This window comes from Drosophila mauritiana, chromosome 2L (genome assembly GCF_004382145.1).
Source record: "Drosophila mauritiana strain mau12 chromosome 2L, ASM438214v1, whole genome shotgun sequence".
Lineage (NCBI taxonomy): Eukaryota > Metazoa > Arthropoda > Insecta > Diptera > Drosophilidae > Drosophila > Drosophila mauritiana.
The window spans coordinates 11,495,690-11,507,508 of NC_046667.1; positions in this window are offsets into that span (position 1 = coordinate 11,495,690).

Here is an 11,819-nt window from a genome sequence, read left to right on the forward strand (position 1 = left end):
GCTATGACATAAGCTGTCCAGGCTCAGTTGCCAGATGAGTCAGTGGCTAAGTTGGTAAGCATTTGTTATGCACACACACACACACTGGCAAGCATAAGGGCAACAGCAACACCAGGATGTCGGCGAAAAGGGAGTGGTAGTGGGGTGGAAGTGAAGACACCGCGCACATTTTCTTTACAGCCATTTACCAGGCGATTTACGTAAATCTTTTATTTATACAGAGAACGTATAAGTTGCAATTTATCAAAATCTAAAATGTTTACCCGCACAAGTTATTCACTTGAAATCTCTACAGTGCAGCGGTTTATACGTATGCATGTATTCATGTGCCGGGCATCCTCGTGGCCATATATTCGTGTATCCGTGTATGTATCGCATATCCTAGACGTATTGTAGTTGGCTGCGTTACGTATACGCGGTGTGTGCCAAGCCAAAGGCGGAGGAACAGCGTCCCTCGAGTCTGATGCCAGGCAGCAGCTGAACAACTGTGCCATGCATATGCTTATTTGTGCGAGAGTCTCTATAAATATGTATATGCAGTTTAACACGGACAAAAACTGCATTAAAAATAAAACATTTTATTAGAAAAACTTCCTTTATCAATATTTTTTAAGCATAAGCACACAAGTTAACCTAAAGTTCTATTACATACCCTTTAGTTTCGTTTGAAACAAACTAATTTATGTTAATATATTCCTAAAATAAATGCAATATTTTCTCGCTCTGTAAGTTTATATGAATGTGTATTATTTTGTGTTTTGCGCGCACAAATTGTCTTGTGACAGACAGTGAAAACTACAGAAGCGGCGCCGAGGATGTGGCGGATGCCTCTTTGGCAAGCCCGCCGCCAAGCCCACTTTTCCATCCGCCCCCGTTGGGCATGGTTTTAGTCAATTTGCGGTTGGTGGCGGTGCAATGTGTTTTTCATTTGCATGTGTGCCCGTGGAGGAGTGCCTCGCACAGATACTACCCACTAAAAGTAGTTTATTTTCATCTTATCTCTTTAAGCCAATGATACGCCCACAAGCCCACTTAAATGCGCTGTCAAGCTATTATTTTTATTCTTCTCGCTAAGTGTTGCTATTTAATTTGTATCGTATTTATGGACCACGGGATTTTTGAAGAATTTAATGCTAATGTTAAATATACATTTTAATTTAAGCAATCAATTACAAACTTGGGAATGAGAAATTTTGCATTTTTAAATTATTGCCTTTAAAGCTATTATGTTTTTTATATTTATGAAGTAATATGTATTACATCTTATTTTTATGTTCGCGGAATAGACAAAGCATTCGCTTACCTGTTTCAAACGAAAGTCGAAGTACTTATTCCTGGAAGTCGTCTAACTTTTAAAGATAATGAAATATGTATTTTTCGCTTTTCAAGCGAATATATGGCGAAAGACGTTTGTTACTCTGAAAAAGTTGGTTGGGTCAAACAGTTCATTTAATTCTTGGATTTGGTCAGTCATCAGCTGTTTTTGGTAGCGGAAATTCGCACACCATTGCAGGCCTTTATCCTTGCAGCTTTGCTGGAGGAGCTTTAACTCCCACATTATTGTATAATAACCATGAGAGTATTTGGCTTAAATAGAGCGAGAGCTTTTTGAGGCTAAGCCCACTGGGTATAAGAGTTCGTACATATGGCACTTTCAACTAGCCGAGGGACTTTTTATAGTGGGAACAGTTTAGTATTAACAAGAAATAGACTGGCTTTCAATAGCGATTAGGTCCCAAACATTTCTAAACAACAATTTTTTATTTTTGCATAATTTATAATAGCCAATATGTTATTGCAATCAAACAGTTCCAAATGCCAACCTAAATGACTCTCAAAACTAATTCAATAAAATATAAATAAAGAAGGAAGTGCCTATCCAAATGAAAATATGACCTTTGTTTCCAATCGAAATATTTCGAATGCATGATTTATATAGCCTTCAACTTGTGTGCACCAATTAGGCGTTTATTAAACAATAATATTCGTAATTGCGGAATAATTTCAATATAAATAAGCATCCGAAAAATGATAATTTTTCGATACGGGAAATTAGTTTCATTTTGGGGATAATAATTAAACGCAAGGCCATATGAAATGTGTTAACAAACTAAATAATATTTAATCCCCCCCTAAATGTTTACATCTGAAAATAATTTGCCATTAATTAGAGTTGGGGCTACAACGCACGCATTACCATAAATGCAATAAATGCAATTTACTAATTCCAACATCCTAAACATATCTAATTAAACGTTTTGAGGGCTAAAGCCGAGGTTGCCAACCAATATATATTACAAAACTGATACTGATGTTTATATGAGCTTAAATTCCAGCAAAATAAAAACAATAAATAGTAAATACGCCCTGCCGCATTTCAAACCGCAGCCACAAAAATAAGCAGCTCATTGACAAACTGGGATAGCTAAAAAATAATTACAAAGCTCATTTGACAGAAATGAGGGCACATTTTCGATGGGGTGGCATCTACAGACATGCAGAAACACACGTAATCACCATCTAATAACTAAAATCCAAATTAGCTAATTCAGAAATCAACACGCACAATTGACAAATTATGCCGCAGCAACATTTCCGGCCAATTGCCTGCGTGAGAGTCCAGATCGATGGGTGGCATGCGGCATGAGGCAGGGGGCAGGTGGCAGGTGGTTGACTCGGATGTTGGGCACGTGCGGAAATATTGTCAAATTATTGGCAATACGAACGTATTTGTTGTAGCGCCCCCCTCTAAATTACCTCGTCTGCTCCTGAGTTATTCATTAAGTGGCATTATTCGCAGACATTTTCCACTCATAAATAAGAACCACAAACTGCCAGCGATTTAAACTCGATTGATGGGGTTGGGGTAATGGTGAAGCGGCGGAGTTTCTGTAGGTTCACAGGTGAGGAACGGAATACACTCCTCCATCTGACATTTCCACCTCATTTACAGTTCAAACACGTCGCATGCATTAACCCCAGGCTGCCTGGTTAAGTGCGCGACGCTGTTGATGGGACTGCTGCTGCCTGCCTCGGCTTCTAATTATTAACTAATAACATCAAATTGATTTGCAACAACATCCAGATCAGAGCCCACACGACTCACTTGCTTCACTGGCATTACACTGGAAAAAATCCTACCTTTTTGTGAGGTAATTTTTTAAAAAATTTGTTTCCTTTTTAAATTGTTACGATAACATGACAATGAGTATCATACTTAAACAGTTTAGTTGTTATATTCATTTAAAATGTTTCTACAAAACATGAAAAACAAAAAGCAAAAAAAGAAAAAATGTATATTTAAGTTCAAATAACAATACATTTTTTTGGAGACAGCACATTAGAGAGAGGCGTCTCCTTGCCTGTGATTAATATTTTTTTACCGTGTTTTGTCGCTTCATTTCGTTCCATTTCGGTTCGGTTCGTTCGATGTACTATAATTAACATGCATTCCACATGATTGCCCCGCTGGCGCATAAATCTCTAGCACTCATACAGAGGACCCCCAACCATTCAGCACTCAAATGTGCCCCAAGCTAGCCCCACGACTAAGTGGAGGCAGCAATCAGTTTCCAGCAGCAGAGTCTAGACCAAAGCCCAAGTAGGAAATTAACATTGTAACATAAAACGTGGCCCAAACCGGCCATTGAACGGGCACTTAACTTGCTGCCAACTAAGCGAGAAGGAGAAAAGGAAAGCCGAGCGGACGGACAAGCGGACAACCGGACTGCTGGACAAACGGACAGCCGGACGGACGCTGCTCTAATGCACGATGATAGATGGCATACGATACGTTTCAGCATTTGTCAGCTTGTCTTCGGCGAAGCGCAACACAAAGCCAACGCCCCACGTCCATCGCCCTGAAAATTCCGGAAAGGAAAAGGCGCGGTGGGCATAAGGCGGTGGGTGGCGGTTTCTGGATGGTGGTGGTGGTTGTGGGTGAGGTGTGGGCGCTAGCGAAACGAAAAACCATTTTCACGCTCACGCGACTGTTTGTAGCAACTTTTCGTTCTTTCCGTTTTTGCTTTTTTTTTTTGCACAGCCACTGCCACAACTATCAACTGACTCACACCTGGCAATCCACCAAGGCGCTCCATTCGACGCGACTGGCCATTTTCTTGGCCCCAGAGATAAGCGTTAGCCAAACCCTTCTGAAGACGATTTTTCACTACCTCAATTATAGAGCAGACGGCTGAGTACCTCTGTAAAAAACAGGCACTGAAATAAAATTATGTTAGATGTCGGGAGAGAATTGTTTTGTATAGTTAAAATGTGTTCTAATTTTCTCCTAAACCTTTTAAAAAGTGCTTACAAAAGTTTAAAATATTGCACTTATTAACCCATTCATGAATTCCTGCATACCCAACAAAAAAAATCTTTTGAGCTTTTATAACTTCAGCTGGAGACTGGGAACTACCTTCACCATCACAATCCGAACCTTTTTGAGCCGTCTCAAGTCGCAAGTCGCGTGGCATAATTTATATGGCGCTGTCTGCGCCGGAAATGGGTTAATTTGCTATGATTTAAGCGTAAAATTATTGAATTATTGGCGCTCAAGATTTAGTGGTATTCTTCGCGGTTCGTTTAAGCCCCAAACAAGGTGCAGCCAAAACCGATGGAAAATAAAACGAAATCCAAATAGAAAACCACAAACATTGAAGCGTATTTCGAGTTTCTGTTTACGGGGCGGATGAGTAATTTGTCTGCATGCGACGTCCCAGAAAGTTGGGCCATTCCATCGAATGCATTTGGTAAATTGCTGATATTTTCTTTTCTCTGTCTTAGCTTTTAGGCAACCCCAAAAATGGCATGTTCAAAGGAGATTAAATTTAAATCGCTCAAATTTAGTTAAATAGACAGGGCACGGCCGATATGTGAATGCAATGACTCAATATTCGTCTGAAATGGTTTCGCACAGAGTTTATTTGAGGCTCCAAAAGTATTAGTATTTTAATTAAAGCTTACTCTTAAATAGTTTCCTAATAACTGCTAATAATTTTAAGGGGAATTATATTAAAAAAAGTTTTTATTCCAATGCATATTCTAATCCTTTCGAACTGAACTTAAAGTTTCGATAGAATTTGAATACAGTTAGAGCTCTTATAACAACCCATTCAAAATAAGTAAGGTAAAGCATCTCATCGTGGTTGATCATACTCATGTTGTGCTTCAAAAGGAAAAGCGGACGGAGACTGGCAGAAAACAAATACCACGAAAGCTCAGTGTCTGGTACTGAATCTTCTGCCCACTTTGTGCTCTTGCAGATGCATTTCTGATGCAAAATATGCAAAACCTAAAGTAAGCTTTTAGAAAATTACAAGTCCAGTGCTTGATAAGAATTCGTCTGCGCACATACACACCCTGCTATTATGTATATTTTTATGCTTTTTATTTATGGGCCATGGATGGAATTCGTGTGCTTTAGTTTTTGGCATACGCAATGAAGATAAACGATATGCAACGAAAAAATATCGTCAAATTTAAAGTGCAATAAATCAGGCGGCCATTGGAGACGTCCAGGGACCAAAGTCTGTTCGTCCGCCACTTTTCAGTTGACAAGTCTCGAGCGGAAGTTGCGCCATTTTGCGCCGCGTGACGGTTTCCGGCATGAAGTCTCAGCCATAACTATCCAAGCAGACATATTTTGCCTAGCCCTTTTTTCCACTTTTTAGTCAGCCAATGCCCATCCCTTTGAAGTGCCCTTTGAAGATTCGCGAAGGAAGGCAGTTAACCATAAAACGTAATCAAAATAGGAGAAACTTAGCCAAAAATGATTCAGGAGAAACAATTTTCTTCATTTTAAGACACTAGTAGAGTGAAAACATCATATTAAATTTGAAAATCCACATAATAGTTTTAACTAAAGAAAAAGGGAAAATGTTTAAAAAATTTGTTTCATTCAAAGGTTCTTTAACAGATCCAGTTATTGGTTTACTGGAGAACATGGATGAAGAAGATGGATTATTAAATCTAAAAGCCAGAAAAAATCATTTTAAAGTGAAGAGACTTTGAATCGCGGTATGCTTTCTTTGTACCTCTTATGGCTTTTTATGGCGGCCATCATTGGCATGTCGTAAAAAGGCGAGTGACGACACCCAGCACATGGCGTCAAATATTTCATAAGCTCGTGCTTGAATTTTTTACATGCCCCACATGGTCGAGAGGCAAGGTGGCGATGTGGCAAGGGGAACTGCCAGCTGTGCGGATTGTAAACACGTGATGTGGGGGCACAGTTGTTTATTGGGTAGCTGCCAGCTAGCCCTCCTACGAGTTAATTATTAGGACACCCGACCATCTGCATGCTCCATCCGAAAGACAATCAGCCCCAACTGGACAATCGAAAATATCGCATAGACAATTGATTGACACACACCCGCTGTGGCGCAAAGTGATAGAAGTGGGGGCTGATTTAAAAGTTTCAGTAGCTGGTGGGGCAGGTTCTGTCGCCATTCATCATATAATCGTTCCGCTCATTGGCTGAGTGCCCGGGAAAGTATGCTAATAGAATGTGCGTCGCAGCAGGCGGTGAGATATGTGCACTGGCAAAAAATAATTAATTGAAATTTCCTGCTTTAAAATCCAGATTGAAATAGATAAGCGAAAGATAAACTTATTTAATAAAAATAAAAATAATATAAATACGAAAATATACAAATATATTAATTGCATTGCTGATTTGCATAATATTTAAAAGAAAGATTAAGTTGTTGTAATTGCTTCTATAAAAAAGTCAATTAGTGTGAAGAATTTCAAGTGAATGGAATCTTTTTTGCAGTGTACCCGTCTGGAAGCCACCCATACGTCTGTAGCTACTCATGTGTGTGTGTTCGATTGCAGTCGATGTTAGCAACAGGCTTCTTGTTTTCCAATGCAACAAAAGCGGCAATAACAAGTACAACACAAAGAAAAACAAGAACACCAGCAGCTATTCATTATGAGTGAAGCATTGGGGGAAAACCGCAAAACCCAACGAGAACTTCATCAATGCGGTTTTCGCATCCAATGCATTCTCGATTTGATTCGTTGGCAATTTTCCTTTCTCGCAATAGGAATTTGTAATCACGCACGCATTTGTGTGTGTGTGTGCCATGGATTTTCCATAGCCAATCCCCGAATTTATGGCTAGCTTAAACTGAAATGCCACTGCAAGTCAAATACGTTTAAATGCGCAATCTATTTTTGATTTCCCACAACGCAGGTCCTTAAATTAAGTTCCCTTAAAGCGATGTTAAGCGAAATCGCTGCGCAAGAAATGCGACTCGCGCCAAATAAAGTACTTCAGCAATCCGGTAGCTGCATCTACTAATCCATTTTGGCCGGCTAATGACATTACTTAAGTTATTATTTTCCATGCTGAAATGTTATGCTCCTGCCCAAGGACAACTGGCAAAAGCAGTCGCTACAAGTGCTGCAGCACCAACAAATTCGACTGAAAGAGCGAATTTTCTTTCAACTCACAGCTGCAGTTGCCTCGATTTAGCAGTTACTTGAGTTCTTTTTTGGTACCCTCACTTTTTGGATGTGAAAGGGTATATTACGATAAATAGCACCTTATCGATAGAGATTACTTACATTAATTTATAGATTAAAATGATGGATTAAGAGGTAAGGCTGTGTGTTTTAATAATTTTATCACCCTGTGATATTTAGGTCTTATTAAATGAATCAGTTTCTCATACGATTAAGTATTTGATTTGTAATTGGTTTGAATTAAATAGATTAGTAACTTTTATATTTATATGTTTATTGTACATATTGGGTAACAATTTATTTGAAATGGTTTATGCAATCCTAAGGTAGCCGAAATTTCATTTCATCTATGTCTGCCAGCAAGTTTTCGCGAAGGGCATTTCGTGTAATGGACTTTAATGGAATTACAGTTTTATATACACTTTCGTAGACCTTTGTACCCGCTTACACTTCAATATGGTATATATATATATATGTTCGTATCTGTACGTATTTCTCGTCATGTGTGTGTGTGTGTGTGTGTTTCAAGTGCATGGCATAAGCACGAAAAGGGCGCTCGTATTTAGTTACAAAGTTTACTCGAGCTGGGGCTATTATATTATTTTTAAGTGCCAACCATGTGCGCACTTAACAACACCGGAAGCAACTGCCAAAGCGCTGCTTCCACTGCTTCTTCAGCTGCTTTTCCGTGCTTTGCTAGCATGCTTCTCAAGCAATTTGGCTAAAATGCAAGCGAGCCAAGCGCCTACGGTTCGAGAGGTCGTCGGGGGTCAGCTATTGACACTTTGAAGCTCCATTCGAGTGGGATAAATCAATGGCCAGCCAATGGCGAGCACGTAAAATATTTCACAACTCTCCTTGAGGTCAGCACGTGCCACTTGGCCACGCTTAATCTTCGTTAGTTTTGGCACTTTTCTCGGGCTTTGCATGCCAAGCAAACACGCTGCACCCACCCACATACACACACACAAACACACACACACTGGCGAAAAACTGCAGGAGGGCGGTTAGTTGGTTGCTTTCTCGAGGGGCGTGGCTGCAAGCCAAACTCATCAAAACCAGGCGACAGCTCCTGTGGGCAGCGCGTTGGTCCCAGCTGAACTCATGGTGCTGGGAAAATATTTTGAGAAGGAAATGAGTTTGCGGTGCTGAATCACTTCTCCCCTTTCTTGGCTTAAAAAGCGTAAGGTGCATTCGTGGCCAGCCGTTTCCATAAACGTAAAGCATTTTTAAGAATTTTAAGCCGCGCATTATAAACATAATTTACTAATAAAACTGCAGATCCTTCTTGACAGCAATTTTTTGCTATACTGTTGAACCAATCAGTTCTTCCATTTAAATCCTAGTAAATCCTTTCCTAGAATAGTAGCTCATTGACATTCAATTACACGGCAGCAAGTCAATCCTTTAAGCCACACCGAGTTTCAAAAAATGCCCTAATCCCTCTTAAAAAATGCGTCATGTAACCATAACTTGTGTTGTCGTCTCTCAAAATCGCGGCTGTTTTTATTCATATTTTGTGGGTAAAATCAGCGATTGCGTGTGCGTAATTTGAATGTATGTATGTAGCTGCTGTCAACGCGAAAAAGCCAAGAGGATCCTGTTTAAAATGCAACAGCAGGAAAAAAAGTCAGTGCCACGGGGTGGCAATGTGGGGTCGGTCATGTTCGGCGATGTTTGTGCCCCTGTGCTGCAGCAGCACACAAAAGTTGCATGCGCAGTGCCTTTTTGTTTCCGCTGCATGTTTGCCACATTGGCAACATTATAAATGCAGGAGCAACAGCAACGGCAGCCGCAAACTATGCAAATCAGACAAATGCATCGCTCGAACCCACTTCTGGCCTCTGCTAGTCCCTTTCTTAACTCGCATCCTTCCCCAAAGTCGCCCACAACATGTTTGGATTCAGGAAAATCGTGCACGATGAAAAACAATTTTGAACAATTATTATTAAGCTTAAGTCTTAGCAAAATATTATGAACAATATTATAAATTTAAAAGATTTATATTATATTGAAATATTCATAGAAACCAAATAAATTTTAAACTTAAAGTGCTATTTTGTTAAGTGCACGAAACCCTTAAGAAGTTTCTACATAGTATAAAATTGGCTGGCTTTCAGCGGCGTTTGCATTGCATTTTCTTGGAAAGTGTTCGCCTCGTCTTGGCCCCACCCACCGATTTCCACGCCCCCCAACCAACCTGCATTGCTGCATATGTGGCCAAATGGGTATTATCTATAAAATGCCCGCAGGTACTTTTCCACTGTTTTGGCCATATTTCAATGCGGACCGACTGCTGATAGCAAACTGCTGCTACCGCTGCTGCCACAGCCGCTTCGCATTGTTGTAAATTTTGATAATTCAGCGGGGAGCGGAGTTTTGGGGCAGAAACTTTGAAGTGGCATTAATACGCCGAATGCAGACACACACTCACGCTGACTTTTCGAGGACGAAGAATCGGCTGGCTGGGCGGCCCTTATCGCCGACTTTGCTGGGCGTCGCTTCCGTTTTTGCCATCATGCCACCAGCATTGTTTTTGGGTTATGGTGCACAATGGTGCCGTTTAAATTAGTTAGCTTTTCGGGCCATGTTCGGCCGAGACTGTGTGTCTACTTGTAGGTATGGGGCTGACACAATTCCAGTCGCCGTTGACTTCCCATTGAATGGGCCTCGTTACTATGCCTTATCCAATTCCGCAAGCCATTCCCAGTTTCAAGCGTCAAGTTTGAAGCCATCGTGATTGTTGTGGGTTGATGTGAATTTCACACTTAAGTTGCAGCAAAAGAGCAGTGATGTATACACTACTTATATTAAGTATTAAGTATTAAAATGTTATTACCAACACTTTTATTTTGTTTGTTTAGTACTTAAGCAGCACTTTACTGAACCATTATCATTCAATTTCAGTGAATTCTAAATATTTCTTCACCCATTTAACTATAATTGCTCCCATCCCTTCATAAACCTAATCACCTATTCATATATATTTATGTTAGCTCATGCTTAGCCTAATATTTTCTCTGGTAAAGATTATTACGCTAGTCGACTTCCGTCTTTAATTTTTGCCTGTCAATTTAGCCCCGTGACTTGGCCATGTATTAGTAATATGTTGTGGCAAAAGTTCGAAACCATCGAAAGTTTTGGCCATTGTTTAGCTTTGCCCGCCGCATCCTCTGCATTTAATAACATTTAATGTTTGGCTACCTCAGCGGTTTCCCATTGTGTTGGCTCGAGAGGGGGCGGTGCCAGGGGGCGTGGCACCCAGAATGTACATTTTTCTTATAAATATAAATGAAGTGGATCCATTGTTGCACTTACCGCATTGTTAGCCTTTGGCTTATACTGCAGCTTGTGGAAAAAGTACCTAACAAAGAATATGCATGTGGCGTTTGCATATTGATTGATTGTCAAATTGTGTTATCAAGCTGGCTTTCAAAGCCGCTACAATGCAGCGAGGATACGAAGGAAATGGCTTGGGGGGTGGGGGATTGGGGAAGCCACAAAAACTGTAATTGGATTGGTTTTATTCAGCACAAGGACTAGATTTATTAGGGGGATGAGATGAAATATAATCGTCTTAACAAGCAATTTGGGATGTAAGCAGAGAAGAGAACAGATTTGCTTTTTTCATATGAAATTTAAAACCGAAAACAATGACAAACAGGGGAAATATGTTAATTACTTAGGATTTATATTAAACCAATTTAATTGTACCTTTTAATATTCAAAATATTTTCGTTTTAAGCTCTGTGCATGAAAGCAATCAGAACGTTATTAGTATTTAAATCTTAAACAAATGTCATACGTGAATTAGTATTTGGCGTGATAATAATAAATAAATAAATAAATTTAATGAAAAGTAATACTTGATGAACTATGTAAAACATCACTACATATTTTTCTTGAAATGGCCTGGGATTAAGTTTTGCACATTTAAGCTCTGAGCCCGACTCCATTTATTTTCCAACGAGTTATTTAAGACAGTAGTCATTTACCTGAGAGCGTGTTGTCCAATTCAGTAATCCAAGGCATCAGGAACAGCCGACCATTCCTCCAGAGGGCCCTTGGATGTAACAGCCCTCCTGGAGGATTCCCTTTCGTGCGCCCGATTCCGTTTTCTGTCTGCCAGTGGCGAGATCCCATTCCTTTCTGCCCCGAGCTGTTGCAGCCTGGCTAGAGCAACATTTCTTGATTGCATTTTGAAAGAATAATGAAAATTAGCTGCCACAAGTAGAAAACACACAGCCACATACACAAACAGGAGAAACTGCGAACGGTTAGCAGTGAGTTTTCATTTTCCCTTTTTTCCTTACCATTTTTTTGTAATTTCTGAATTGTTTTCTTTTTTT